The 26,563-nt window shown below is 40.0% G+C and overlaps 1 pseudogene; it reads right to left on the bottom strand.

Annotated features, from left to right (window-relative positions):
- Nucleotides 1-4,629: 4,629 nt before the first annotated feature.
- LOC144307536 (alpha-enolase pseudogene) lies at nt 4,630-6,416 on the bottom strand (annotated as a pseudogene).
- Nucleotides 6,417-26,563: the final 20,147 nt, after the last annotated feature.

The following is a 26,563-nucleotide window of genomic DNA, read 5'->3' as shown; positions in this document are numbered from 1 at the left end:
TGCCCTCACTTTGACTGGACCTGAGCAGAGATTTGGGAGAAAAGTGGACAGTTTTGGGGTGCCTGGGTGGCTAAGTGGTTGAGCGTCTGCCTATGGCTCAGGTCATGATCCCAGGGTCCTGGTATCAAGCTCCATATCAGGCTCCTCACAGGGAGCCTGCTTCTCCCTCTGCCTATGTCACTGCCTCTCTCTGTGTCTCTCATGAATAAATAAATAAAATCTTTAAAAGAAAAAGGAAGTGCACAGTTTTATAAATTATTACAAAGTGCATACACTCATGTAACCACATCCAAGTCGAGAAATAGAACATTAAACAATATCATTGAGAAAGTGAAAAGACAACCCACAGAATGGTGAAAAATAGCAAATCACTTATCTGATAAGGAACTTGTATGTAGAATATATAAAGAATATACATATATATTTATATATAAGGAATATATAAAGAACACAACAATAATAAAAAGTACAATTAAAATATGGGCAAAGGATTTGTATAGACATTTCTCCAAAGAAGATAAACAAATGGCCAATAATAACACAAAAGATGTTTAACAGCATTAGTCATTAGCTAAGTGCACATCAAAACACAGTCAGATACTACTTCACTCCCACTAGGATGGTTATAATAATTTAAAAAGTGAACAATAACAAGTGTTGGTAAGAATGTGGGGAAATCAGAGCCCCAACACGTGGCTGCTGGGAATGTAAATTGGTACAGCCATTTTGGAAAAAAAGTTTGAGAGTTCCTCAAAAAATTTAAAGTAAGTTACCATGTGACACAGCAATTCCATTCTTAGGTATATACCCATGAGAAATGAAAACATGTGTCCACATAAGGGGCTTGTACATGAATGTTTAGAGCAGCATCATTTCTAATAACTAAAAACTAAAAACAACCCAGATGTCTAATATCAGATGAATGGATAAATAAAATATGGTATATGAATAGAATAGAATATTAATAAAAAGAAATGAAGTGCTGATATGTGCTACAGCATAGATGAACCTTGACAATTGTTATTGTCAACAACATCATTATCCACTTTTTTTTTTATTGTAGCCATTATGCTCTGTGGAAGAAGGCAGTCACAAAAGATGACATATTATAATGACACTTACATAAAATGTCCAGAATAGGCAAATCAGTAGAGATACAAAGAGATTAGTGGTTGCTTAGGGCTGACTGAAGGAGGGGTGTTTGGGAATGAGGAGTGACAGCTAATGGGTACCAGGTTTCTTTTAGGGGGGAAGAAAATGTTTCAAAGGGAAATGCTGATGATGGCTGCACAACTCTCTGAAAATGCTAAAAAATACTCAATTATACACTTCACATACATGAATTGTATGGTACTTAAATTATATCTCAGAAAGCTGTTAAATGAGAAAAAAGGTGAATAGAACATTACCAACATTCAAAAAGCTCTTCTGGGATGCCTGGGTGGCTCAGCGGTTGAGCATCTGCCTTTGGCTCAGGGCGTGATCCTGGAGTCTCACATCAGGCTTCCTGCATGGAGCCTCCTTCTCCCTCTTCCTGTGTCCCTGCCTCTCTCTGTGTGTGTCTTTTGTGAATAAATAAAAAAAAATAAAATAAAGTAAAGCTCTTCTGTCTTAGATTAGGTTTCCTGGAAACAGAACCTGAGGTGATTCTTGTGCAAGCAATTTCCTGAAGGAGTGCTCTTAGAAAAAGATAAGTGGAGAAAGCAGGAAAAAACTAACTGGGGTCTCAGCTGAGGACCAGCCTTAGCCTGACCCAGTGGGGACCTCTGGAACATGAGTAGTACAGTGTGGCCCTGCATACCCATATGGTAGTGAAGAGCTTGCCTTTTTAAAAATAGATCCATGTCAGTGACTATCATTGGCTGTGAGCTGCCTCTCCTTTATGTGTGTGTGTGTGTGTGTGTGTGTGTGTGTTTATCTGTGTCTGATGTGTCTGTGTCTGTGTGACTATGTGTATGTGTAAAATGTCCTGAGTAAGTTAGCTTCATTTTGACCAAAACCAATTCTAGCCTTCTAGAGGGAGGCTATGACCAATTAGCACCTGACAGTCATAACTGCTGGAAGACTGATGCCTCAGCCAGTACCCAGGATCTGGGCAGGGCACTAATAGTGCCCACTCCATAGCTTCATGCCCCCTCGTGTTATTACAGTCTTGATCCTCTAAAAGTTCTGTCTTTGGCTGGATTATTACTTCAGCACATGATTTATGGGCAATCTGATTTATCTCATTGTTTTATTTCTTAGAAAACTCTGCGCTTCATACTGGGGGTATTATATGCCTGTTCTGTGTCAAACAGTGTATCAGATAAACTCTAGTCTTCATTGAAAATGAATAACACTGGCCTGTTTACCTAGTGTCAACATAAGTGATTTCAGACATGATTTCCTTTAAGAAAACCAGGAAAGCCATTAAAGCAGAGAGCATGAAGATAAGAAAGAAAAAAAGAATATTTGCATAGAAGAATGCTGAAAGGTAGATACTGTCTCCCATTTTTATCATCAGTGTTCCTTGATGACAATACCTCTGTGGCAGTAGGAATATTCACTAGAAAACTGGAAGTTATGAGAAGCCAAGAGGGTTTTTGATGCCGAGCTGGTTAACGTTCCTGAGCTCATGAACAGGCCCCAAGAAAGAACTAGCTCCAGGAAGGTTGGAAAACAGTTTTATTTAAACTTAAGGAGAAAACCAAGGTTAGAGTGTATATTCACTTTCTATTGCTGTAGCAAAATACCACAAACATAGGGACTTAAAACAAGTCACATTTATTATCTCAGTTCCTAAGAGTCAGTAGTCCAGGTCCTAACTAGTTTTTCTGCTCAGAGTCTTACTAGGCTGCAATTCAGGTGTCAGTTGCTGCAGAACTCCTTGGTAAGAAAAACCCCTGGAGTTTGGGGTCCTGTTCCAAGCTCATGTATTGTTGGCAGAATTCAGATCCTTGTGGTTGTAGGACTGAGACCCTCAGCTTCTTCCTGACTATCAGCTGGGGACTGGCTTCAGTTCCTTCAGGCCTCGTGCAGTTCCCTGCCCCGTGCCCTCTCCACAGGCTGTTTACAAGGTGACTGCTTCTTCAAGGCCAACAGGAGAGTCTCTCTCTCCAGTCTGCTGAGATGGGCTCTTAGGTAACAAAAAGTAGTCATAAGAGTGACATCCCAGCACATTCATCATACTCAGTTTATTAGAAGCAAGAGACAGTTCCCACTCATACTCAGTGGGGTGGTGGTAAAGGGATTATACCCAAGGGTGCGACTCATTGGGAGTGACCTTGGGGTGTGTGGACACAGATGAAAAATACTGTGGATTTCTTCAGTTCATTTAAAACTTTGTCTAAACATTATTATCTTAAAAATAATCATTTTATGTTTTACCTTTAAAATAAGATTTTTTTTTTTTTTTTTTTTTTGTAAAAAGGTAATTGAATATGGCCTCTTATCCCACTCTGAATACCCATGGACTGGAAGGAGGCCCTACATGCTCTGGCTTCCTGGTACTTTCTGTACTTTCTGGAATCAACATGGCATGATTCCAGGTGCATCATAGGTGCTCAGTAAATACAGGTTGACTAAATGAATAAATACATGAAAAAGAACATTTTCCATGCATATAGTAGATACCTGGCCTTTTTTTTTTTTTTATATGCCCAAAATATCTTAAGTGTGTGCTCTCGGCTTACCATCCCTGGTGATAGAGGATCCAAGAGAAAGGCAATAGCCCCTTGAGTGCAAAAGTGGCAGTAGCATCAAGAATCATATCTTAGTTGTAGTCTGTGGCATGCATAGTGGGATTCAAGGTCAACTACCTACTCTTCTAAAAAAGGTAACATTTGGCTTACAAAAGCATAGGCAACATAAGTGCCCAGAGTGTTACCTCTCTGAGTCGCCACTTCTTAGATTAAGAGCTCTGTGTGGTTTATATCAGGTTGATTGCTGTTGGAATATAACATGCACGTATGAGTACACTCCTGCTGGGGCCACCTGAAAACATAGATGAACCTCTTAGGCCGGTGAGCACATTTCCAAGTTATTACTCAAGGCAAAATATATTTGAATTCAATTAATTTTTAGCCTTTGTGGAAAGGATGGCCAACATGAATGAAAGAAAAAAAATGTTATCATCAGACTCTGTCAGTGACTGTATCCAAGAGTTTTATTACTCATAGTATCTCACTATGAGTGAAACAAAGTAATGGGGCCTTCAACTATCTATTCTGATGAGTTACTCCTTGGTAAGAAAGATTTGTATGTTCATAATTGTGATGGTTAATTGTATGTGTCACTTTGGGCTACAAGGTGCCCAGATATTTGGGTGTGTCTGTGAAGAGACTTCTTGATGAGATTGACTTTTGAATTGGCAGACTGACTGAAGCAGATTGTGCTTCAGATGTGAGTGGGCCTCATCCAGTCAGCTGAAGATCTGAATAGAACAAAGAGGCTGACTCTCACACAAGTAAGAGGAAATGCCAACCAACTGTTTTGAGCTGGGAAGTTCCTTCTGGCCTTTGGACTTGAATGAAAACATCCAGTTTTTTGGGCTCTTGAGTATGTCAGCTTTCAGACTGCAATTTGTACCATCAACTGTACTGGTTCTCAGGCTTTCTTTCTTTCTTTCTTTCTTTCTTTCTTTCTTTCTTTCTTTCTTTCTTTTTTTTTTTTATGGGTCACTGAGGCCTTTTTATTCTGCACATAAAACCACTGGGGATCTTGCCTATGGACACCTTGAGATTATTACATAGACAGACCTGGCTCCAGACGCTTGGTGGAAGTGAGGTGAGAAAGCAATGATTTGGACCAATCACATGTTTACAGAGCTAGGGTTCCCAGCAGGGTTCCAGATGGTCAAGTCTGGCTTCTGTAGCAACTCTAAGGAAGCTTTGAGAACATCACGGGGAAAGGAGAGAGCAGCTAACTAGCACAGGGCCCTGCCACTTTGGGCTGGGGGCCTCGAGCTGGCCGGGGGAGCAGAGGTCTAACGAGCCGACTCAGGACCACAGGGTGCGCCACCTGGACCTTACTTGGCAAGGGGGTTTCTGAAGCTTCTGCCGACGAACTTGGCCTTGCTACCCAGTTCCTCTTCAATTCTGAGGATCTGGTTGTACTTGGCCAAGCGCTCGGATCTGCATGGTGCACCTGTCTTGACCTGCCCAGTGCAGAGTCCCACCACCAGGTCAGCGATAAAGGTATCTTTGGTCTCCCCGGAGCGATGCGACACCATGACGCCCCACCCATTGGACTGGGCCAGCTTGCACGCCTGAAGAGACTCGGTCACAGAGCCAATCTGGTTCACTTTAAGCAGGAGGCAGTTGCACGATTTCTTGCCCACAGCCTTGGAAATCTGCTTCGGGTTGGTCACGGTGAGATCGTCCCCCACCACTTGGATTCCAGCGCTGGCAGTGAAGTTCTGCCAAACTTCCCAGTCATCCTGGTTGAAGGGGTCTTCAAAAGACGCCACTGGGTAGTTCCTGATGAAGGACTTGTAGAGGTCAGCCAGCTGGTCAGGCGTGATGTACCTGCTGGGGTCATCAGGGGACTTGAAGTCCAGGTCATACTTCCAGACCTGAAGAACTCGGAAGCAGCTACGTCCATGCCGATGACCACCTTATCGGTGTAGCCAGCCTTCCCGATGGCATTCTTCAGCAGTTCCAGAGCTTCTTTGTTCTCCAGGATATTAGGAGCAAATCCACCTTCATCGCCCACATTGGTGGCATCTTTTCCATATTTCTCCTTGATGACATTCTTCAGGTTGTGATAAACCTCTGCTCCGATGCGCATGGCCTCCTTGAAGTTCGCTGCACCAACGGAAAGGATCATGAACTCCTGCATGGCCAGCTTGTTGCCAGCATGGGAACCACCTTGATGACATTGAAAGCCGGAACTGGCAGGATAACTTCAGAATTGCCAGCCAAATCAGCAATGTGGCGGTACAGGGGCACCCCCTTCTCGACAGCCCTCGCCTTGCAGACAGCCAGGGACACTCCAGAATGGCATTTGCACCAAATTTAGATTTATTCTCTGTCCCGTCCATCTCGATCATCAGTTTGTCAATCTTTTCCTGCTCCACAACGTTCACTGTCTTGCTAACCAGGGCAGGTGCAATAGTTTTATTGATGTGCTCAACAGCCTTTGAGACACCTTTCCCCATGTAGCGTGTCTTGTCATTGTCCCGGAGCTCGAGGGCCTCGTAGATACCAGTGGAGGCACCACTGGGCACAGCAGCTCTGAAGAGACCTTTGGAGGTGTAGAGGTCAACCTCAACAGTGGGGTTCCCACGAGAGTCAAAGATCTCCCTGGCGTGGATCTTGAGAATAGACATGGTGACTTTCTGGCCGCCCATAGCGCTGCCTGGGAAAAAGGCAGAGGATGCTGCAGGCACCAGGGACGAACGTCAAGCTGCGCGGTCCGGACGCTCCGAGGACCCGAAGCTCCTCCTGTTCTCAGGCTTTCAAACTTAGACTGGAACCAAGACATTGGTCTCCAGTTTGCCAACTACAGATCTTGGGACTTCTCAAACTCCAGAATCACATGAGCCAATTCCCTATAAGAAATCTTTCTATATGTGCATATATCCTATTGAATCTGTTTCTCTGAAAAGTCCCAGCTAATACAATCATATAATGCTTGTGAGATTCATTATTACTTAAAAGATGATAACAAATGTTTTTGGTAATTATTTACTTTTCCCAGATTGGACTCCATGTAAAATCTTACCCTGCCTCATAAATTTCCTTCCAGTGGCTACTCCAAACTTTACAATTCCTCTCATGCCCTCAGACTAATTTTGCTCAATTTCAGACAATGAGCCAAGGCCCACTTTCAATGAATTCCGTATCTTAGACCACTTGGCATCCCTTGTCTCAAGGTCACAGCGCCCTCAGATAGCTCTTTTCATACAGCTTCTTTTCATTCTCTCTCTCTCTCTCTCTCTCCCTCCCTTCCTCCTCCCTCTCCCCCCTCCCAACCCTAGCAACTCTTATTTCAGGCCTGGGAGTGGGAAACTGGGCCCAATTGTTGAATTCTGAGTTGCTACAACATCCCTTGTGTGATTTTCCTGCTCCTTACTCACATCTTCATAAACGGTCTCTCTTTTTAACTCTTTATTTTGGAAAAATTAGGACTCACAAGAACTTGCAAAAATAATACAGAGAGATTCTGTGTACCTTCACCCAGCTTTCCCCAACAATAATGATGTAGGAAAAGACATTAGGATTCGAAGCCAATGGCCGAGAAAGAATTTTTTTTAATAATAAATTTATTTTTTATTGGTGTTCAATTTGCCATCATACAGAATAACACCCAGTGCTCATCCCGTCAAGTGCCCCCCTCAGTGCCCATCACCCAGTCACCCCCACCCCCCACCCTCCTCCCCTTCCACCACCCCTAGTTTGTTTCCCAGAGTTAGGAGTCTTCATGTTCTGTCTCCCTTTCTGATATTTCTTACCCCTTCAAAAAAGAATTCTTGAGACAACTTTGGTGCAAAAAAGATGATTTTATTAAAGCACAGGGACAGGACCTGTGGGCAGAAAGAGCTGCACTGGGGTCATGAGGAGTGGCTCATTATATCCTTTCAAGTTGGGAGGAGGTTAGGGACAGCATAAGTCATAAGGAATTTTGGATTCCAGGACCTTGAGGGGGCTAGCTATTGTTGGGAAAGGGTCATTTATTACCGTCTAATAAAATCTTAGTCATGAGATCCTTCAGATGTGTATCAGTGGGCCATATGCTTGGGGGATGATTGTCAACACATATCTTGAGGGGTTTAGAGATAAAGGAAATTTCTAAAGGAATTTGTATATGTTAAAGTGGGCTTATAGAATCATGAGGATTGGGCTAAGATTGCCTTTTGCCCTTGGCAAAGTATTAACATTGAGGCAGTTAAGTCCCTAGAGGAAGGTCACTCTGCCTGTTTCAAGAACTTGTCAATGGGCTGTAGGTAATAAGGAGATTTAATTTTTTGGGACGCCTGGGTGGCTCAGCGATTGAGTGCGTCTGCCTTCGGCTCAGGGCGTGATTCTGGGGTCCCAGGATTGAGTCCCACATAGGGCTTCCTTCATACAGCCTGCTTCTCCCTCTGCCTGTGTCTCTGCCTCTCTCTCTCTCTCTCTTTCTCTCATGAATAAATACATAAAATCTTAAAAAAATAATAATTTTTCTTCTGCCTTTGTTTCCCACATCAATAACATTTTACAAAGGAAAGAGTATCAACATAAGAAAATTTACATTGATATTATACTATTGACTGGACTATATACCTTACTGGGATTACATCAGTTTTCAAATTCACTGCTTTTTTTATATAGTCCTACAAAATTCTATCACATATGTAGATTCTCATGTAATCACCACTGCAACCAAGATATGAATGGTTCCATCTGTATACAACCTCTTTATTAAACTTTTCTCATTACCCAATTTGAAAATGCCTTCTGTTTTCTGCCAGCATCCCTGCTGAGGGACCCTTAAAAGATTTTCAACATTCTGAAAATGGAAAGGATCTGTCCTTTTGTTTGTGGGTGAAAGCCAAGAAGGCAGCAAGCCTCTGAGAGAAGAGGGTGGCAGCTGCAAAATAAAAATGTCAATTGAGCCACTCTTGGCAAAGAATATCTGAGATAGTTTCCAGAGTGATATGGGAATAATCTGAAGGTTTTATTTTGTGGCAATTTTCTCAAGTCTAACCGTGTATCAGAATCACCCGCAGAACATTAAAAAAAAATTAATCAATCAACCAAACAAAAAAACAAAAGAAAAACAGAGATTTAGGCCCCATCCCCAGAGGTCCTGAATCATTTTTTTCTGGGATGAAGTTCAAGGATTTTTTACAAGTTCCTTAGTCGATTTTAATGTGCACCCGAGGTTGAGAGCCACTGTTTTTTGACATCTAGGTTTTTGCATCTTAATTAGAAAATCCATTCCTACTCACGATTATGATTTTTAAAAAGACAACTTTGAGTTTTTATGTATATTTTTAAAAATTTTTATTAAATTTAATGTATCTTTATGTATCTTTAATGTATCTTGGATTTATATTTGTTGTAGGAAATGAGAAATGAATTCATTTTATTTTTTCCCCAGACAGGTATTTTGCTGTTCTAATATTTATTGAATAATCCATATTCTCTCCACTGATATAAAATATTACTTCTATGGTTTAGTAAATCTGTGAATTGCTTTATTCTATTTCCATATTCTATTTTGTTACATTGATCTTTCTATTAAGTGCCAGAATCAAACTGTTTTCATTATAGTAATTTTGTCATGCTTTAATTTCTGGTAGAAGTAGTAGAGAATTGATATTTTTAAGATATTGATTTTTTAAAAGATTTGAGAGAGAAAGAAAGAGAGTGCATGAGGGGGGAGAGGACAGAGGGAAAGGGAGAAGCAGACTCCCCACTGTGCAGGGAGCCTGAAGCAAGGCTGGATCCCAGGACCCCAGGGATCATGACCCCAGCAGAAGGCAGAGACTCAACTGACTGAGCCATGCAGGCACCCCCATATTGACTCTTTCCATTGAAAAAAACATATATTTTAAAGTTGATTCCAATTTTCTCTTTTTTTGTGCTCTGCAGTGTAGTTTTAAAGTTTTCTTCATATAGACTCTGTACTACATATAAGTTAAAACTATATTTAAAGAAATGGATCAGCTCCTCATCCACTAAAACTAATTTTGAGCCAGAGTAAAAAAAAAAAATTTAGTCTGTATAAATTACCCTTGATCATACATGATGGAAATGAGTGCTGTCTTGTGTAATTTCTTATGGGAATAGAACATTCCTTTATTATCTGGCATGATTAGCAAATGTGTGCCACATTATCATTATCAAGAATTCTGGTATACATAGAATAGTAATTTTCAAAGCCTAGAATCCAATAGAACACTAAACATCTAACACAGTAAAATTAAAAATTTTTTTGAAGACTCAGAAGCTATGTGTCTTTGTAATGAGCATGATACACTGTAGATGTTAATGGAAAGTTTAAATAAGAAAATGCCAGATAAAAATGACTTTTCAGAAAGCAGGGACTCCCTGCTCAAGTCAGACTCAGGATAAAAGCTACTCATTCTTACTAGCTTCTTTCCTGAAAGATAAAATTTCGTTAGGATGGCCAACCATGAGATACATAGAAACTTGGATTTCTAAAATAAATGATGGGACAAATCCATCTCAAGGTCTAAATGCTCCAATATTTTCTAAAATTTTAAATATTCAAAGCCAACTGATTTAAATCCATTTGCTGAGAGTCTTCCTCCATATCCAAAGCTATACAAAAGGAAATTCTAGACTAATTACCTTTCATCAGCTAAGGCTTTTAATTAGTTAAGTGGGCATTATTTGTGCTTTCACAAAGAATTAACATTTTAAGGTAAATGGTAAAAATTCTGGAATAGGAAGAAGAGAAACACCCATATAAATTTTAGAAATGCTACTTATGGATATGCATATGGCAAGCAGCAGAAATATTATGAATTGTAAAGAAACAGCCATAACTGAGAAATGCTTTTTATATAACATGGTCAGGAAAAATTAAAATATTCACAGCTACTATATGTGTGCATCTGTGTGTGTATATTTTATGAATGTGTGTGTATACATGTGCATTTATGCGTATGTACATATTTATATACAAGGGCTGTAATTAAGTTAGATCATTCTTCTCATAAATAACCCAGAGTGAATCTTGGGTTAATGTTTCTGGGGCTACATCACAAGCAAATATTGGCTTACCTAACTGTAGAAACTTAATTTTAAACAACTTTTGTTATTGGCTAGAACACTATTGAAGTCATATTGTTTTGTCTTCCTTTGACTTGTGAGCTACTTACAAAAAGTGGATTGGCTCATTGTATCTAAATATGCTTCCTTTGAAGAAAGAACGTTTTATCCCCATTATAAATAAATAAAGAAGTATTCCTCCTTTATTTTTTTTTTTAAGATTTTATTTATTCATGAAAGAGAGAGAGAGAGGCAGAGAGAGAAGCAGGCCCCATGCAGGGAGCTTGACATGGAACTCGATCCCGGGACTCCAGGATCATGCCCTGGGCTGAAGGCAGGTACCAAACTGCTGAGCCACCCAGGGATCCCTAAGAAGTAGCCCTCCTTTAAAAGAAACAATGCTGGTCTTCTCCATTTACTTTGAATATCTAATTGTAGAGTGCTGGAATCAGTGTGATTTGGAAACCAAAGGCAGATCGCTGAGACCGTGCTGCTACTCTTAGGCAATGCCTATGTCCCCCACTAGCAGCTTCCTCTCTTCTAAAATAGAACCAGTCATTGTTCACACTTACTTTCTGGGCAAACATAATCAACTGATGCTCCTCTGTGTACCAGACAGTATGAGTAAAATACTGAAGCTTTGTTGGGGAGGAAAAATTTTTCCCTTACCCTCCTAGATTTTTTGTCTGGTATATTGATGTAAAACAGATTAGCAGGAGAAAAACTAATTGCATATGTATAAGAGCTCCATAAGAATATGAGAGCCAAGTGATGAAGTTTTGGAATATAGGTGAGCTCTGGAGCCCACGACGACCAAGAAAGAATTCTTGAGATGTCTTTGGTGCAAAATGGTGGTGGTTTTATTAAAGCACGGGGACAGGACCTGTGGGCCGGAAGGGCTGCTGCCCCGGGCCTGTGAGGGGTGGCTGATTATATTCCTGGGAGTTGGGAGGAGTTTGAGAATAGTTTACTCTCTAAGGAATTTTGAAAGCAAGGTTTCCAGGACCTTGAGGGGGAAACCCCCCCCTTATTACCATCTAATAAAACCTGAGTCATGAGACCCTTCAGATGTGTTTTGGTGGGCCATGTGCTTGGAGGATGATTGCCAACATGTATCTTGAGGGGTAGACATAAAGGAAATCTGTAAAGGAATTTTTATATGTTAAAATAGACTTACAGGATCCTGGAGGTCGGGCTAAGATTGCCTCCTGCCCTTAGCAAAGTATGAACATTGAGGCAGTTGAGTCTGTAGAGGAATGTCACTCTCCTGTTTCAAGGACTTGTCAATGTGCTTTGTCCTCAGCTAGTCCTCTGTTCCCCCATCACAAGGAAAAGTCAGCACCTTGAGTATTAAATGTTTCAGGTAGGAGCTATGTCTTTTTTAGCAAAGTCTTCTAGTACCTAGCATGACATTTGCTACATAGTACACGCTGATTAAATATTAGTTTGATGAATAAATGAATGTTGTTGAGGTTTAGAATGAGGCTCAGTCAGGTGAGCTAAAGAATGGCATAGAGGCCTGGAGCTTCAAAGGGGAGGAGGATAATTCAAAGACCAATAAGAGCAGATGTTTGTTAAGTGTTTGCCCTGCCATACAGATCTTTCAGGTAAAAAGTTCTCTCTGGTGATAGCTCTTTCCAGGGCAGACCCCCTATCTAAATTCTTTTAGGTAGCTAAGGAAGAGGTAAAAGTTTCTTGAGTCTTCTGGATTTTGATTGCCTTAAACTTAATATAATCCACATGCCAAAATGGCATATTTTAGGGTTACGTATGTTGGGAAGCAAGAATTCTTGTACCCTCAAAGGTCCTTCTGGCTGGACTAAGAAACAAATTGACATGAGACAGATTAACAGGAGAAAAATCAAATTAATCAAATTTAATAGGTGTATTGTTGAGGAATCTACCTAGACATGGAAATTCCAAAGACAGGCAAAATGAGGTACGTATGTCATTCTGAACCAAGGAGAAGGGGATAGGGCCTGGGATTTCAAAGGAAAGGAATGCACCTCATAGGATGATAAAAAAAAAAAAAAAGGCAGATGTTTGGTAGTTAGATGTTTGCCCAATCATACAGATGGGTCACTCAGATAAAATTGATCTCTGTTAATAACCCTTATTCTGAGAAAAAAAAAAAAACAATCTAGCTTCTGTGTGGTTAAGAGAGTGCAAAAGTTTCTCTTGAGCCTGTAGAGTCTTAAGTGTCTTCCGACTTCAAGATAATCCACATGCCAACGTGGCACATTTTGGGAGAACAGTCTGTTCTGAACCCCTACACGTATTTTGCTGCCTCTCACATTCAAACCAGCACCCTCTTGTTTTCTATCTTAATAGCAAAGTGAGTTCCTAGGAAAAGTTTAATTTAGTATTTTAAAAGTATGTATTTGCATTTTGACCACAAAATAGCTAAGTTATTTATAGCTATGCAAATAGTATATAATTATGACTTGATTTTAAATTCAAATACTATCATAACAGTAAAAAATATTTATTAAGATTACTTTCATGGATCAAGTATTTTTATATTTCCAGTAAGAAAACAAAAATAACCTTTAATATTTATAGCTAAGCATCTGTAATCTATTATTTTATTTCTGCCAATTTGGTGAGTTCCATATACCTAACATAATTTAAAGAGTTTTCCTTCTTTTCTTTGAGGCAGATTAGACTCAAGAGATAAAAGAATACAGGAAATATTTCTGTAGTTATATACATAGGCATAGAGGTCATTTAAGTTTTCTTATCATCAAACATTTTGTGGCTTGAAAGTTTTTTTTATTTTACTTATTTATTCATGAGAGACACACAGAGAGAGGCAGAGACAGGCAGAGGGAGAAGCAGGCTCCATGAAGAGAGCCTGATGTGGGACTCGGTCCTGAGACTCCAGGAACACGCCCAGGGCTAAAGGCAGGCACTAAACCTCTGAGCCACCCAGGCATCCTTTGAAGGTGTTACAAATGTGGAATGGGAAGTTAGTTTTTCTTCCTGGTGTGTATGAGCAGGACTAGCTACATAGTTTGTGAAAATGCAGGGCCCCTTGTTCAAAAACCAAGGATTGATTTATTTTTTTTTAAGATTTTATTCATCCATTCATGAGAGACACACAGAGAGAGGCAGAGACACAGTCAGAGGGAGAAGCAGGCCCCTTGCAGGGAGCCTGATGTGGGACTCGATCCCGGGACTCGATCCCGGGACTCCAGGATCACATCCTGGGCCGAAGGCAGGCGCTAAACCGCTGAGCCACCGGGCGTCCCCAAAACCAAGAATTTAAAGACAGAAACAATATAACATTAAACCAGTGAAGGGTGTAGAATTTGCCACCTGCAAATATGCCTCTTTGGCATAAAGATTATCTTCAGCTGATTATTTTCAACAAACAAAAATTCAGGAGAAGTTCTGAAACTGAGTAAAAGTTACCCTTTTGTAAGATATATTTACATTTATAAGGCAAATTTCCATTTGTAAGGGTATCTCTCTGCCTGTACCAGGAAGAAGAAGATGACCTAATCTCTAGAAACTCTTATCAATGGAGAAGGCCAGGATTTAGATCTGCATAATGACCTTACCTTTGATGACCATCCTTTGCCTGGTCACCTCCTGAAACCAGCCTCCCTTTCCCTTTGTCTTTAGCTGGAGATGATGTTTAAAGTGGTGACTTGAGCCATTTTGGGGAGTTACTCAGTTTTTCTGGGTCTCATATATACAGGAAGTATACATGGTATTAAATTTCTATTTGTTTTTCTCTTGTTAATCTGTCTTTTAATTCGGGGGATCTGGACAAAGAACCTGGAGGGTAGAGAAAAAATTATTTTTCCTCTCCCATACCAGACATGATGGGGTCCTTCTAAGCATAAGGATCTGTATGATTGCATAGCTCTACAAATTATAAAAATGGGAATACTCCAGGAATGATCTGAAGAGGATGACTTTTTTTTTTTTTTTTGAGGATGACTTTTAAATAAGACTTTGATTAAACTCATGGCCACAAGACTGAACAGAGACCAGCACTGAGTAGAATGATTTGTGAATGTTTAACACACTTCTCAGGCAGATAAAAGCATATCAAACACCTTCAGAGGCAGGTCACAAGGATGGAGTGAAGTAAATGTAATGATAGGAACACTTGGAAATGATAAAAGCAAGCTATATTTTTATGCCATTTAGTGGCTAATTTGTACTCACATATGCTATTTAATCCTCACGATAATAAGATGAAATAGGATAGAAGAAATAAGTTATCCAAGACTAAGTAACTGATTGCAGAACCAGAACTTACAAAGATCTCCTTCTCCTCCAGAATTAAGGGTAGACAAACCATAGCCATGGGCCATATCCAGCCTGCTACCTGTTTTTTTTTAGTATTTATTTATTTATTTATTTATTTATTTATTTATTTATTTATTCATGATAGAGAGAGAGAGAGGCAGAGACACAGGCAGAGGGAGAAGCAGGCTCCATGCCAGGAGCCCGACGCTGAACTCGATCCCGGGACTCCAGAATCACGCCCTGGGCCAAAGGCAGGTGCTAAACCGCTGAGCCACCCAGGGATCCCCCTCTACCTGTTTTTTTTATAAATAATGTTTTATTGGAAATAAATGTCTATTTATTCATGTATTATTTGTGGCTGCTTTCAAACTACAATGGCGAAGTTGAGTGCTTGTGATAGAGACCATATGCCTGCAAAGCCTGGAATATGTATTTTCTGTTTCTTTGCAAAAAAAATTTGGTGACTCCTGCCACAGTTCTACCATAACTAAAATGTGGGAACCTGGACTGGTCAAATTGCTTTGACTAAGTTGTGCTTTCACATTCAAGCTAAATGTATTTTTTGTTTACGAGTACTTTATAATTAACAGGTGCCCGTTGATGGACATTTAAGGCTTTACTAAATTTCTATTATAAATGATGCTGTAGTGACTATTCTTAAATCACAACTTTTAACACTTGTAAGTTTCTTTTTTTTTAATTTTTAAAAAATGTATTTATGATAGTCACACAGAGAGAGAGAGAGAGGCAGAGACACAGGCAGAGGGAGAAGCAGGCTCCATGCACCGGGAGCCCGACGTGGGATTCGATCCCGGGTCTCCAGGATCGCGCCCTGGGCCAAAGGCAGGCGCCAAACCGCTGCACCACCCAGGGATCCCCCACTTGTTAGGTTCTTACTTCCTCCACAGATTATTCCTGAAGAGTAATGTATGAGTCAAATAGTATGCACTTCATAGTAGTCTTGATTAGTTGAGTAGTCTTATACAAGTTGACTAAATTGTATAATTTGGCAAAGTTCTGCTGGATGGCCATAGAAAATAGGTTCACCAGGTCACGCTATCGGTGGTGCATGAGGATCCCTGTGTCTCTGTATCCTACTTTTCTGGGCATTATCCAGCTTTTTTATTGTTGCCAATGATTGTCAAGCCTTAGAGCAATGTTGTATTGATTTGCATTTCTCTGGTTACTAATGGGTTTATACATCTCTTCATATTATTAATTGGGCCTTGGCTTTTGATTTCTATAAGCTATTGCCTTTTTCTAATTCATTTTTGGGAGGTTCTTGAAAATGTTGGATATTCCTTCTCTGTCAGTTTTCAACACTGCACATATCTTCCATTTTGTTATTTGCTCATTGATGTTGTTCATGCTGTTCTTCATTGGATAGATGCCCTTAAATGAAATTAATCAACTCGCTTTGTCTTATGGTTTATGCTTTTGAGGTTTTCTTTAAGAAGCTCTCTACTCTTAATTCATAGAGATTTCCTCTTACTTTTTCATCTATTAAGTTTATAGTTGAACATTTCATGTTTATGTATCAATCTTTGTGTATGTATTAGTACAGTTTTAGTTTTCTTCATCAGTGAGCCATTTTCCCCCTAATATCATCATTAAACAGCTTTCAGTTTCCCATTTACTTGTGGTGCCATCTTTATTGTATATTATCTTTATATATGTCTCTGTTGAATATTATATTCCATCCTTAGCCTATTTTCCTTCTTTTTAAAAATATTTTATTTATTTGACAGAGAGAGAACATAAGTAGGACAAGTGGGAGAAGGAGAAGCAGGCTCCCTGCTCAGCAGGGAGCCTGATGCAGGGCTCGATCCCAGGACCCTGGGATCACGACCTGAGTCAAAGGCAGATGCTTAACTAACTGAGCCACCCAGGCACCCCCGCCCATTTTCCTTCTCATTCTGAAATTTCTACCTTGGAAATCTTAGCTACTCCTACAGTTTTGACTCCTTTTAATATCCTGATGTGTTATACATCTGTATTTCTAACCTTGATCCTTTCTTCAAATTTCATGCTTGTGTATTTATACCTGCCTGCTGGCTACCTCTCCTACATGTACCACAGGTACCACAAACTCAAAATATTATAAAATAAACTCACAATCATCTGTACTGCAAACCAGCTCCTATATTCTCTGTTTCAATGGGTGACATTACCATCATTCATCACACATTCTGGTAGATGGCCTTGATTCTTCCCTTACCTAATTCCCAGTATTCCATGAATTGTCACATTCTGCCTCTTTTATTCCTTGATCCCATACTCTCCTCTCTCAATCTATGATGACTGTCCTAGTTCAAGACCTAATTGTTCTTGCCTGGATCACAAATGCATCCTAAGTAAGCTTTCTGCCTCCAAAACGCCCTTAATTCTGCTCGCCGGGTGAGTTGTTCTAAGAGGAAAATGTGGCCATGTGACTCCCCTGCTTAAACCCTGAAATGGCTCCACAGAACCAACAAGAAAAGGCCCGATTCACTGGGATGGCTTTCATAGCTGTCCTTGATCTAGCCCCTGCCTACTGCTTTAGCCTCTGCTTTTGCTTCCCCTTGCCTTGCATTTTACAGTCCAACACCGCCAAATTGCTTATAGTTTTCTCCACATGGCATTGCCCTGATTTCCCCTTCTATGTCTTTATTCTAGCTGTTCTCTGGAGTGAAGCCTCCTCCTCCTCCCTTGCCTGTCTACACTTGATCCCTTGGAAACCTTCTCTAACCAACCCAACCCCCTCCTCCAGTCCACTCTGGGATTCCCTTTGGCCTCCTGCTGCTTCATGAACTTATCTCAGTCATTAACTTACTACCTGTATTGACAACTATGGTGTATGTATGTGCATGTAAAACTTAAATGAATCCCCAGGGGCAATATCTTAGTTCTGGCTTGCCTTATTTCTGAACTTTATTACTCATTGGTTTTCTAATTCTCCCTCCTATCTCCAGTTTCAGTTTTACTTTCAATATATACCCCTGTAATGGGTTGAAATGTGTGCCCCCCCAACCCCGTCAATTCATGTTCATCTGGAACCTCAGAATGTGACCTTTCTTGGAAATAGGGTTGAGGATCTTGAGATAACCTCGTACTAGATTTGAAGTGAGCCCTAAGTCTAATGACTGGTGTCCTTATAAGAAGAGAAGAGGGCAAAAACAGTGGGCAAGATGATAAGAGACAGAGGTAGAGACTGGAGTGATGTGTCCACAAGCCAAGGAATATCTGGAGTCACTGGGAACTGGAAGAGGCAAGGAAGGATTTTTTTCTAAAGCCTTTGGAGTGAGTGTGGCCCTGCTGGTACCTTGGTTTGGACTTGTGGCCTCAAGAACCACGAGAGAATAGATGTGTGTTGTTTTAAGTTGTGAAGTTAGTGCTAATTTTTTTATGGCAGCCCTAGGAAACTAATACAACCCCGAACATGCACAAAATTGATCCATACTGCAACAAGGGTATTTTCTTTCTTTTTTTTTCTTTATTTTCCTCCTTCCTTTTTATAGTTGCCTTTTCTGTATGTGTTTATTTTTATTTTTTATTATGGCAAGTTAAAAACATATACAAAAGAAGACAGCATGTCTAATGAACCCCATGTACCCATGGCCCCAGCTTCAACAGTGGTCAGACTCATTGCCAGTCTCATTTCATCTCTGCTTCCATCAATTGCCCCTATCCGTGGCCTTATGTTGAAGAAGATTATAGACATTGTATCATTTCATCCATAAATATTTGAGAATCTCTCTCTAAAAGACAAAGACTCTTTTCGTTTTAAGTGAGCCACAAGAAAAGGTGGTTTTTCCAAGAGTTTCCCACTATTACTCTTCTTACAAGACTTAACGTCTCCTCCAGTATGAAAAGCAACCGAATTAGCTTGACATCATGGATGTCATGGATTTTGTTTTTGAATCTGAAATGGCCCCCTTTATCTTTCCAACCTTATTGTCCAACATTCTCCCCGTTCACACTGTGTCCTAGATATACCAAACTATTAGGTGAAACTGTAAGAAATGACCATATTTGTAGATCAAAGCCAGTTGAACACTGGCAACTTCCTATCATTCGACCCAATTTAATGGACAGTAGACTCTCTGTTCTTTCATCTTGCTTTACTGGGCCCACACTTTGATTTCTGGATTTATTACATAGTAATGTAATTGTTACCTGCCTGTCTCTTCACCTAGCAGGTAAACAAACTCCTTGAAGGCAGGAGTGGGAGTCTTTTTGGTGTGTATCTCTAATTTTCTGGCACAAGGTCTAGACCCAATAAATATCATTAAACATATCAATGGCTCTGTCTATGCCAACCTTCCACAGGGTTGTGTTTTTTTTTTTTCCCTTAGGCCATCTCTGAAGTTATATAATTCTGACACTTCAACACACGCCCTCTTCTTTTTGTCAGTGAAACCTAATAAGGGCTCTTGGGGCTGTGCCTTTCTTGCCAGTGCTGCTGTCAACCAGCCCTGCAGCAGAGCTATGATAATATGTTCTCTGCTAGGGGCTAAAATCTAGTGTCTTCATTTACTAGATTAGAGAAGATAAGGAAAAGTGAAGTCAAATTTAGGTAAAAAGGCAATAATTCTCAAAAAAAAAAAGGCAATAATTCTCATAATATTAATGCACTAGTCTACAGGAAAAAAAAATCCAATTTATGCTTAATTTCCCCTCACTTTAAAAGTTAATTTAAAGCTGAGCTTTCAATAATGTAAAAGGAATCATCTTTTAGTTTATCCATTTGTTTTAGCAAACCACTCTAAAACTTAGAGGTTTAAAACAACCATTTGATTTTGATGATGATTTTATGAGTCAGGAATTGAGAAAGGGTTTATTTTTTTTTTAATTTTTATTTATTTATGATAGTCACACACAGAGAGAGAGAGAGAGGCAGAGACACGGCAGAGGGAGAAGCAGGCTCCATGCACCGGGAGCCCAACATGGAACTCGATCCCCAGTCTCCAGGATCGCGCCCTGAGCCAAAGGCAGGCGCTAAACTGCTGCGCCACCCAGGGATCCCGAGAAAGGGTTTAACAGGACAACTCCTTTGTGCTTTTGGGGTCCAGTGAATGAGACAGAAAGTTGTGGAGAGGAGAGAAGGGGTGGAGGATAGAGAGTCTACTTCCAAGAGAGCCGCATCATTCACATATCTGGTACATTGGGGCTCATTTGGCCCCTTTTTTATATAGTGTCTCATCCTTTGGGGTTTCTCTGTGTGGCTGGGGATTATCAGAGCATGATGGGCTCAGGGTGGTCGTACTTCTTACATGGCAGCTAGCTTTCAAGAGAGATGGTGAAGCTGCCAAGTGTCTCAAATGTTTAAGTCTGGAATGGGTACAGCATCATTTCTGTGATACTCTGTTATTCTGTTGGTAAAGCAGTTCTGGCCTGGTGCAGATCCAGAGGGTGGCAAAATAAGCTCTGCTTCTAGATGGAAGTGGTAGAAAGAATGCATGTCCATTGTGAATTTGACGCATCATCTGTCAGTTATTGTTTGGACATATGAGGCCTGAATCACATTTCCAGACCCTACTGAGCTTATATTTGTTGGCTGGGTAATTATCTTATTTTGGTTTAAGATCCTTGCTGAGTTCACACAAATATTGATCATTTTGTAAATAATAACTAATGAAAATTATATCACCTTTTATTTGATTGAAAAATGTCCATTTTTGGGGCACCTGAGTGACTCAGTGGTTGAGCATCTGCCTTTGGCTCAGGTCATGCACCACAATATTCACCGGAAGAAGACCAGAAAATAACTATTTAGTAGAAGTGTTGATTTAAGAATTAGTAGTGGGACGCCTGGGTGGCTCAGCAGTTAAGCGTCTGCCTTCCGGCTCAGGGCGTGATCCTGGAGATCCGGCATCGAGTCCCACATCGGGCTCCCTGCATGGAGCCTGCTTCTCCCTCTGCCTGTGTCTCTGCCTCCCTCTCTGTGTCTCTCATGAATAAATAAATAAATAAATAAAATCTTTTTTTTTTTTTAATAAAATCTTTTTTTAAAAAAATAAGAATTAGTAGTATGAAATCTTACAAGAAGCAAAATTTAGCAGAAACCAAGTTCTTGGGAGATGTATATATGTCATATGTATCATATATACTTGTATATATTTTTCTTTTAAGCCAGGGGTACCATGGGATGTTATGGTAAGTCTGTTTCATCTGTGAATTATCTTTCTATATACCTTAGGTCTGTAGGAAAGCCTTAGGAGTATTTGATATCATATACAATGGAAAATAAAAGTGACTATTTAATTTTGGCATTTTTACATCTCTGGGTAAAAGCAAAGATTGCTTGAAGCTAAGGCAAGTCCCCATTTATATCAGAACTTGGGAGATTAAAGGAGACCTACCATGCCTGCCTATTATTCTGATATTTAACATTTGGAATATTATTTAATATTAAAACCCTATTTCTATTCCTAATTATTTTTTGACAATTGCAATCTCATTGTCAGTTCATTTCCTCCAGATAGTCAATGTGATTATAACATCATGCCTCAGTTTTAGGGATTTCAGTCCACAGAGGGTAGAACAGTGTTAGAACTTTCAACACCCAATTACATATATATTGAATTTGTTTTTTGTTTTTGCTTTTGTTTTCTTTTTAGTCTACAAGATCTTGAATAAATCAGTATCTATTCCTACTACAGAGGAAAAGGTAGGATTTTTTCCCTACCTTTTTCTTTTCTACCATATTTTAATTTTTTTAAAAAAGATTTTCTTTATTCATGAGAGAGACAGAGAGAGAGAGAGAGAGAGAGAGAGAGGCACAGACACAGGCAGAGGGAGAAGCAGGCTCCATGCAGGGAGCCCGATGTGGGACTCGATCCTGGGTCCCCAGGATCACACCCTGGGCCGAAGGCAGGCACCAAACCACTGAGCCACCCGAGCTGCCCATATTTTAATTTTTTAAAACAGATTTTGTTTATTTATTCGTGAGAGACGGGGGGAGGGGGGAGAGAGAGAGAGAGAGAGAGGCGGAGACAAAGGGAGAAGCAGACTCCCCACTGAGCAGGGAGCTGAACATGGGACTTGATCCCAGGACCTCAGGATCATGACCTGAGCTGAAGGCAGATGGTTAATTGACTGAGCCACCCAGGCACCCCTACCATATTTTAATTTAATTTGATGGATGCACTACCTTCAAAATAAACACATCCAACCAAGTGTAGGTTGAACCAAAGTTAATTCCATTTGCTAATTTCTTAAAAGCTTTCATGACACACCTCGAAGCAGTTGGAGAAAAATAGAAAGATTCAAAAATCAAGGACTAAGAATCACTGAGTTAAGTCTACTTATTAGAAAAGGCAAAGAAAAGTTCTATGGTAGAAAGTTTTATAGATCACTTATCTTTTCTTGAAGACAGCAAATGGACACAGCCTGCTCCTTTGGTGTCAGCTGGCTAACAGGCACATCTGTTTATCAGAATGGTACTATTTGGCAGGACAATATATATGTATTATATATACGTATTGATGGGGAATCAATAACATGGTATTGAAAACCAATTGCATCTTTTGTAGGGGCTATAGTTAGCTGTCTTGGATTTTTTTTTAAAGATTTTATTTATCTTGGAGAGAGAGAGTGAGCAGGGAGAGGGGCAAAGGGGAGAAGGAGAGAATCCAAAGCAGATTCTCTGCTGATGGGGGGAAACCCCGTGTGGGGCTCAATCTGAAAACCCTGAGATCATGACCTGAGCTGAGATCAAGAGTCAGATGCTTAGCCGACTGAGCTACCCAGGTGTCCCTGTCTTGGATATTTCTGGCATATGGGGACTTAGCAATGGAAGATACAAATAATCCCTTAACAAAAGACAAGCAACACCTGGTGTTCATCTGCAGTAACATGAAATTATATGTAATTTCCTATTGGGATTCTTTGCTTATAATCAAACTAAATGCTTTCTTTTACATAAAACATCTTTGTGTTTTATGTGTGTTGAGAAGTGAGGGTCCTTGGCAAGAAGGAAATATCCCGTCCATAAAGGGAAAGGGAAAAGAAATCCAGGGAAAAAAATCTAAAGAAGTCTGTGGAAGAAGTGGATGCATTCCTAATAGGTAACAAGTCTGAAAGATGAACCTGCCATGTCAATTGATACATTTTAAAATTAAAACAACTAAGAAGATTTTGGCTCTAAGATATAAGAATATCACATTAAAAGATGTAGAAAAAAATTTAACAGCAAAATTTGTGTTTTAGGGAAAAAAGAGTAACTTGATAAATTATTAATAGTTCTATAAATTTCAACTACTGCTAGAGTATTTTGCTCATTTAGTACAACAGTTAAATGTTAAATGGAATCTAGACAAACTTCATGGAACTAAAACTAATTTGGTTTCTATCAACCTGCTTTCTCCAATATTCTACAACAGCTACACCTGTTAGGACCTATTTCATTGTGTGGGTGGGAACACTGGCATTTAGCTATGATCTAAGAAAGGAATTAATGAAGAAAAGCAGAGCAGCCATTGAAAAGGAAATAAAAGATAAATAATGGTAGCAGAGCAACAGAGCAGCTATGCAGGGTGTCTGAGGATACATGCTTTTATAACACACAATTAAGGGACTCACATGAGCACCCAGCTATGCAAGTCATTATGTGTCATGAAGTCTGTTCCTTGATAAAATGATGCCATAGTGAGGCTTATGAAAGAGAGGGTCTTGGAAAAGGGCAGGATCTAGCTGGTACAGAAGGCAAAAATCTTCAGGAGAAAAAAAAAAAAGAATATGGCTAGGGTGGCAAGACTCAGCCTACAAATCTTGTCTCCCTCCAATTACTTACTAAGATATATATATATATAAAAGCCAGCAATTTTGACTTCCACTACATACTTTTGGTGAGATGTTACCCAAATAGAGATAATTCCTATTCCTGGGAAATATTATCTTATGTGGCTGACTGGCCATTTTTAGTCAGCACAATGAATGGATCACCCACTAGGAAAATTGAATTACTTTCGGAAGATACTCAGCACTCTTTATTGAACACTTGTACTCACAAGCTTTCTGTTATTGAACTTAAAGACACACACTATGATACATGTCAGTGCAGCTGTGCTAGAACCAAAGCAAGTTAATTATGCCTACTCCCAACACATGCCAATTGCTACCCTTAGTGTAGCTTTGCAAAGTTGTTGACTGCCTTTGAAACCCTATCTGTTCGCCTGAAGAGGAGCAGCTAATCCAGCCTCCAGCTTATTTCTCCATTTTTTTATCCCATTTTAAAACATCTCAGTGTGGGTCTAGTCATGAACAAGGACGATGATTGACTCACCTGCAACTTCCCTGATTCAGTTCATTTTATTATACACCTCATCTATGTCGGCCACTTTTTCTGCATGCTTTACAAATATCTGCTCATTTAATCCTTATAAGAACCTTCAGGTGGGGTGTCTCTCTTTATTTGCATTTTACAGGGAGGTTAAGTAACTTTCTCAAGGTCACACCTAGTAGGTTCTGAAGGCAGGATTCGAGCTCAGGAAGTCTAGTTCTAGGGTCCGAGCCTACACGCTGTGTCCATTCTCCTTTTCTTGTCTCTTCATTCCTTTACTGTCTTTCTCACTGACTCACTTGATTGAGCCAGTCTGCCTTTCATAACACTGTCATTAGTTTACTATTTTAGTTAGAGCCGGTTCATCTGCATGTTGGCTCTTGGCTTCTGGCCAGAATGGAAGGGTGGAGGTAAGGTAGTGAGATTGTGCTGGGAGAGACACATGTTAAAAGTGAAGTCCTGGAAGAGCCACGGTCATGTGGTCATCACAACAGGTTTTCCTTCTAGATTTCTCTTCCATATGGAGTCAGAGGCCTGCATCCAAATCCTGGTGCCTCCACTTCCAAACTCTGTGACCCTTTCTTTGTTGCTTATCTCTTCATTTCACAGACTCCTTTTCTACAAATGGAAATAAACTGTAGTGCTTACCTCACAGGGCTGTCTTAGGGACTGAAGGGGGCAATACACATAAACTATTTAGAATATGCCTGGCACATAATAATTGCTTAGTAAACATCAGTTAGGATTGTGAGTATTGTGGTGGCTATATGAGTTTGGGGCATGATCTGTCATGTAAGACCCAAGCATCAGAATAGGTTATATTTTATTTTCAGCTGATGCTACTCTCAATTTTTCTAGAAAATCTGCCATCCGATGGTGGCTTATTGATAAGGAAAATGGAAGGCATATAGTTTTAAGAGAAGGAATACTCTACCTCAATATTTTAATTTTTGAAGGTCTCTAACATGTTGACTTGGGGAATAAGGAATAATATTTGTTTGTTTTTTTAAGATTGTATTTATTTATCCATGAGACACACACACACACACACACACACACACACACACACACACAGAGGCAGAGACACAGGCAGAGGGAGAAGCAGGCTCCATGCAGGGATCCCAATGTGGGACTCGATCCCGGGACTCCAGGATCACGCCCTGGGCCAATGGCAAGTGCTAAACCGCTGAGCCACCCAGGGATCCCCAAGGAATAATATTTGAAATTGGCATTGCAAAATGAGTCTCAAAAGTGTCCAACACATAGTAGGTACTTAACAAATGTCACCTTCTACTTACATCATATAACCCCAGCCCCTTACTTGTCACTCTTAATTCTCACATCCCAAAACCTTGGTTCTAGTCAAACCATAGTAATGGCATCCTTGTTCTCACGTATGCCTTTGCTCACTTTATTATTCCTGCATGGAATGCCCTCAACTCTTCTTTCCATGCTTCTAAGTCCTACACATACTCCAAGAGCCAGGTCAAGTTTGGCCTCCTCCATGAAGTATTTCTGAACCACAGAAACCTGCTTAGGGTATGAAGGTGAATTGGGAGAAGGCACTATGCAAGCAGAAAATGTACAACCTTCTACAGCCCCCAAGGTCAGTTGTCCTTTCAGGAAGAACAGATGACAAGACATCAACAATGAACACAGACGAAGTTAAGGCAGGGTGACTCTAAGGGAGATCGTATCCTCCCTCTGAAGACACATGGCTGTAGTGTTTCCACTGTGTCCTTCAAGCTTTGGATTTGGTGGCAGGAAAGAGAGGGGAGGGGGCTTGGGGTTGGCCTGGATTTAGTTAATACCAAATTTGATGACAGAATCACAGGATTGGAGTGAGTTTAGCTGACACCATCTAGAATAAGTTGATTGCCAGGAGTTGGGTTGGAAGTCCAGAGTCATAAATCAAAGTAGGTTCTCCCAAGAATATTTTGCTGGTGAGAATTTTGAAGACTGAAATTCCATGCCTATCATTAATGAAATACTTTTTAGATATAAAATTTGCTTGGAAAAATTATCAAAAACTTGGACATAAGGCAAAATTTAAGTGACATACAGGAGCTTTTCCTAACAGGTTCATCCCAGGATTATTTAATTCTAAAGCATAAAGCATACCTTTATTTGATATATTATTTGCTCTTAGGACCCAGCCTCTGAGAGGTTATGTGATAACTTGAACCTTTTTTTCCTCTCGTTGAGATGTAAATGATTTCTGTCCAGTAAAATAGATGATTCCAAAGATGACGTTTTGGTGCTCTGGAGGACATTCCTTTTTTATCTATTTAGTAATCTTCCCCATTCCTTCTTTCAATGCCTATATATACTCAGT

This window comes from Canis aureus, chromosome X (assembly GCF_053574225.1).
Source record: "Canis aureus isolate CA01 chromosome X, VMU_Caureus_v.1.0, whole genome shotgun sequence".
Lineage (NCBI taxonomy): Eukaryota > Metazoa > Chordata > Mammalia > Carnivora > Canidae > Canis > Canis aureus.
Note: the sequence above shows the minus strand (reverse complement) of the source record. Positions and strands in the feature narration are given on the sequence as shown.